Source organism: Thamnophis elegans, chromosome Z, assembly GCF_009769535.1.
Source record: "Thamnophis elegans isolate rThaEle1 chromosome Z, rThaEle1.pri, whole genome shotgun sequence".
NCBI classification, from domain to species: Eukaryota; Metazoa; Chordata; class Lepidosauria; order Squamata; family Colubridae; genus Thamnophis; species Thamnophis elegans.
Window position 1 is genome coordinate 1,323,159 of NC_045558.1, and position 6,000 is coordinate 1,329,158.

The following is a 6,000-nucleotide window of genomic DNA, read 5'->3' on the forward strand; positions in this document are numbered from 1 at the left end:
GTTTGAAGGGCTAATGGTGGTCATACTGACTATTAAATCGTGTCAATAAACTCAGTTTTTGATGGGCTTTCGAATGGTGTATGAATTATTTGTGTTGTTATTACAAGTGTTGCTGTGACCCCCTAGGAAAAGGTTATGCCCCGCCCTGTAGAAGCCAGCTTTCTAGGATCTAAATGCCATCTATAGAACATCTTATAAAAATTTTCTCTCAGATTTTGAGCTTGTGTGAATTTCACATTTGTTACCCATATTCTTTCCCATGTATCCAACATTATTTGTTCTTCAATATTTTGAGCCCACTTTATCATACAATCTTTAACTAATTCTGTTTCCGAATCCATCTGTATTAATACATTATATATCATCTTTATATGCATTAAGCTTTGATCTCTTATTTGTTTAAACAAATTATCTTCAACTTGGATAAAACCATTTTTTTGATCTATTTTCCACCTGGCCTGTAATTGCCCATACTGGAACCATGTTTGAACTACCTTCTTTTCTTTTAATACCTCTAAAGATTTTAGTTGTAGTACCCCCCTTTCCAAAATGAGAAGCTGTCTATAGGTAGTTCTATCCTGTTTTTGTGCTATGTTCATATTTTCAATTGCATGTCTAGGAATTGCCCACAGGGGTATCTTATCATTTAATTTATATTGGTATTTTTTCCAGACCCGCAGTAAAGCATTTCTTAAAATATGACTTTTAAACTTCTTATCCAATTTTTTGTTGAATAACAGGTAAGCATGCCAACCATATACCAGATCGTGTCCCTCGATATTCAGTATTCTATCATTAGTTAAATGAGTCCAATCACTAATTAGAGATAGTGCCACTGCTTCATAAACGCAGCAGGGATCTGGTTGTTCTTTCCCAAATATTCTAATGCATTAATAATTAATCTGACATTACTTTTCATCTGTCTCCCCTGTATAAAACCTGTTTGGTCAGTGTGTATCAATTGTTGAATAACCACCATTAACCTATTTGCTAGTATTTTAGTAAAATTTTTATAATCTACATTAAGTAATGAGATAGGTCTATAATTTTTGGGTTGGGTAGTATCTTGATCTTCTTTGGGTATCAAAGATATAAACGCTGTCTTCCAAGATGGAGGCACTTTACCTTCCATTTGAATCATATTAAATAATTCTCTAAGAGGTTCTACCATTTCTAACTGTAAGTTTTTATAGTAAACCGCTGTCAAACCGTCTGTACCTGATGCTTTCCCTAACTTTAATTGCTTAATTACCTGCAAAATTTCCCCCGAGGTTATTGGTTGATTCAATTTTTGCCTGTGCTCTGCTCTAACTGAGGGTATTTTCTCTTTATCTAAGTATTTGTCTATATCTAAACTCTTAATTTTATCCCCTTTATACAATTCTGTAAAAAATTCCCGAAATGCCTTTTGAATCTCTTCCTGCTGAAACACCTCCTTGCCTCTGTAAATCAGTTTAGATATATTTTGAGTTTTCCTTTTTTTCCTAATCTGATAAGCTAACCATCTGCCAGGTTTGTTTGCGTTACAAAACCTGGCTACCTGGTCAGAGATCAACATGTCAAATTGAGATTTTAATATGGTGATAGCTTCCTTAACCTTTGTATCACCTGGATTCATTGTTAACTCCAACTCTTTTCTCTTAATTTCCTCTTCCAATTCTGTTCGTTTTAGCCCTTGTTTTTATCTATGTGTTTTATTTATATTCATCAGCACTCCTCTCATATACGCTTTGCTTGCATCCCATATGAATTCCATAGATGTACCCTTATTCATATTCAAAACAAAATATTCAGATAACAATTTTTTACAATCATTAATATACTTTTCATATCTAAATAAGTTTTCATTCAATCTCCAAGACCTTCTTGCCTGCACTACCCTTCCCAATTCCATCCAAACTGGGTTATGATCCGAAAGGACCCTAGCCGCAATCTTTGTCTTCTTGACCCTAAAAAGCAAATCATTAGTGATTAGTATAAAATCAATCCTTGAAAGGGATTGATGTCTATCAGAGAAGAAAGTGAAATCATATTCCTCTGCGTTTCTTTCTCACCAAATATCTCTCAATTCAAAGTCGTCCATCATGTCAAAAAAAGGTTTGGGTAGCTTTGCTCGCATCTTAGTATTTGGGCGAGAGGTCTTCTTATCTCTTTTAGTGTCTATCACACCATTCCAATCACCCAATAGTATACAGGACCTATAGTCCCACTGTACTAATTTGTCATGAAGATTTCTATAGAATCCGTCTTGCTGTTGATTAGGAGCATAAATTCCCAAAAGTAATGTCTTTTTCCCTTCTAGGATTAGATCTAACGCAATATATCTTCCGAAGGGATCTGCTTCAATTAATTCAGCTTTCATGTCTTTTCTTAAGTATACAACTATACCATTTTTCTTTTCCATAGCAGAAGCTACAAAATGTTGACCAAGTTTTGAGTTAATCAGATATTTTTCATCAGTTGATTTGATATGAGTTTCTTGCAAACAAATTATGTCATTCTTAAACTGTTTGAGATAGTGAAGTATTTTCTTTCTCTTCTGTGGGGAATTCAATCCATTGACATTCCATGTTAAGATCTTAGTTGTCATCTTTGGTTGGCTGAAGCTTTTTTAGAGCTTCCTGCATGGCCTGTTTAACCTTAGGCCTAGCTCCTCCCACTGCTTCCAGACTTGTTACTGTAGCTCCTTGATCGATGGCCGGTGATTGTTGAGGTTGTTGCCTTTTAGCTTGTTTCTCCATTCGTCTAGTAATCATACGGCTACGTCTTTGTTCCATAACACCTTGCGCTTCTAGAAGAGAGAGATGCTCCATCTTATCTGATAGTTGTGTAGTTTGCTGTCTGTCCTGTCCTTCTTGTGGTCTTTCTCCAGGTCCAGATGATGCAGGATATCCAGCCTTCAAAATATTATGGTAAAAATCTCGGGCTTTCCATACAGAGTTGAGGCGATATCTTTGCCTATCAAATGTAATATAATACCAAATGGTGCGTCCCATCTATACTGTATCTGATGGTTTCTGAGTTCTTCGACTAAAAAAGCGTAGTCTCTCCTGGCTCTTAGCATTTGAGGTGGTATCTCTTTTAAAACAATCAGGTCTTGACCGTCAATTTGGAGCTTAGTGTTATAAGACTCTTGTGGTATCATGTTTCTGAGCTCTCTTGTAGTGAAGTATATAATGATGTCTCGAGGAAGCTGTTTCTGCTTTGCCACCCAGGAGTTAACGCGATAAACTTTGTCGATCTGCCAGTCGAGCTTAGTCCCTGGTCTTCCCACCAGATGGTCAAAGGCTTCTGATAGGATCTGTTTCAGGTTCTCCTGTTTCTCCTCATGCAGCCTCCTTACTCTTAATGCCAGTTCCATTTGTCTATACTGTATCATAATAATTTTTTTTTCATCATTTTCAACTTTTTGTTGCACCATCTCTGTTTTCAATGTCAAGTTGGTATTAGCCTCATTAAGATCCTCTAGACTATCTTCAATTCTGGAAACATGTTCTGTCAATACAGTTACAAGTCCCAGCATTTCATCTTTAATTTTAACAACCCTGGCATAGATTTTATCATACAACTCCTGTTTAAGTTCTTTTATTTCCCCTTTTATTTCTTTTATTTCTTCTTTTCCCTCCTGTTTTATCTCCTGTTTTATCTCCTCTTTAAGATCTCTAAGTTTAACTTCCATTTTAATTGTCTGAGAGTTGAGGGCCACACTTAATTCACTCAAGAAGAATTCTTTTGTTAACAAATCTCCAGCAGGGGGTGTAGGGAGCGGAGGCTGCAACCTTGTGCCAGGCACTGAGGATGTGCCCCTGGGAATAGAGGGCAACGGTTTCAGATTAGGATTTGGTTTTGAGGCCATTCCAAATTTTATCTTCAAGCAGTTAATAAAACTCTACTGGCTGACTGTGCAGCTATAGGAAAAGATGCTGAATTTCTCCCTTTGTTTTGAAATTTGAGGCTTGGCAAAGCTTTACCGAGGATTTCAGAAAATAAGCATTGTAACAAGACAGTTCAGCAGATTCATCACCATTTAAATTCCAGATAAGCAAGATTAATGAGAGAAAGGAAGTCTTGTAAAAATGAAACTAATTAAAAAGTTTCTGCTGGCCGATTGTGAGGCAGGGTGATAAATCACTCCTTTGAAGTTTTAAAATTCTGGAGCGTTTAACAAGGAGATTAAGAAAATAATCATTGTTACAAGAGAATCCAGCCGGCTCGGTGCCATTTTAAAAGCCTCTAAGTAAATAGATTTTCAGAAGATGATCTTGTAAAAAAAAAAAGCTAGGATCTTGGTAAACAATTAATGTCCTCGTAAACGGATTCAGCTCGCATTAAAATCAAATAAATGAAAGCTGTGAACTGAGTGGGAGAGATCTTACTTTGTACTGCGCAAGGCAGTTTGAAGTTCCCAGCATGGATGCTGTTCTGCCTTGGGCTGGCCCCCCTCTCTCTGCAGACACAAAAGCTGCAAAAATTGAAGGGCATTTGCCAGCAAAACTATATCTTCTTCCCTTCTTGCCTGAAGGATAAGAAACCTGTTAGACGTCAGACAGATGATCATCTAAACAGATACGTGACTAGGAATTCGGGGGCAGCTATTTTAAGCTGCCACTATCAGTAAGCTCCGCCCAGGAAGTCCGACTATCTGGAATTTCTTAGTCCCATATTTATTTTGAGTATAGTCAATCCATCTTCTCCACTCCAGTTTATATCTCTCATTTGAGTGGTCCTTGAGATATCCTGATATTTTAGCCATCTCTGCTAGGCTTGTTACTTTTAAGTCCATTCTTGAATAGTAGGCAAATCTTCCTTCTTCCAGTATTGCACCACCAACTGTCCAATCTGTTCTTGAAGACCTCCAGTTGGAGATTTGGAGCACCCACAACTTCTGGAGCTGTCCCACTAGTTAATTGTCCGCACCTTCGGGAAATTTCTCCTTAGTTCTAGGTAGCTTCTCTCCTTGATGGGTTTCCATCCATTGCTTCTTCTTCTTCTACCTTCTAGTGCTTTGGAGAATGACCCCCTATTCTCTGTGACAGCCCCTCAAGTATGGGAAGATGCTAACCCCTTCACCCCAAATATGGTCAACATGATCTCTTATATCTAGAAAGCGGGTTTGGTTTCTTCATTTGCTTTTATCTCCAGATGTAAAGGTGGACCATTTCAGATACCAGATGTGGAGAAGCCCTCAATATACTCAGAAGGGATTATGGCGAGAGGGAGACGGGGAGGGAGGGGAGAGAGAGAGAAAGTTTCTACAGGTTTTTCTGGAAATTCTTCATTTAAGCAGGACAGGAAGTAAATTTAAACCATGTTTGTAAATGATACAAGCGAAAGGGTGAAAATTCAGAATTTCAACTTTTTATTTGCGAAATCGGTCCATTGAGTATTGTTTGATTGTAAAAAGCATAATCTTGATTTGAGATGCGGAGTCTTTTTTGTCTTCATGCTTATATCTGGAAGAGGAGACTCCGCCATACAGCTAGTCCTCGACTTATGACCCCAGTTGAGCCCCACCCAAGTGTTGCTAAGTGAGAAACGGGTTCAGTGAATTTTGTCCCCTTCCCAGTTTTTTTCTCACCGGGAATCCCAGCGGTGGTTAAGAAAGTCACCCAGTCGTTAAGTGAATTCCTGTTGACTTTGTTGGTCGAAAGGTTGTAAAAAGGGGGGGGGGATTGCGTGACCCCCGGGGTCATAAATGTGAGTCGGCTGTCCAAGCATTCAAATCACATGAGTATAGTGGTAAGCGTGAGAAAGGGGTCATAGGTCCCGTCGTCCGGGGACATTGCTAAGCGAATTGTTGTAAGTCGAGGACTGCCTGTATGGGGAATGCGCTCAGATTATTGGGAGAAAATTCTGGAAGCAGAGTTGAATTCCTTGTCCTGATCTTTGAGCCCAGAGCCTGCAGGAAAAGGAAGAAGAGGTTTGAAGATACCAGTCAAGATCTGGGTCTGAGGGGGAGGGGAATCCTGAAAGCAGCCAGATCAAAGCATAGTCTATCTG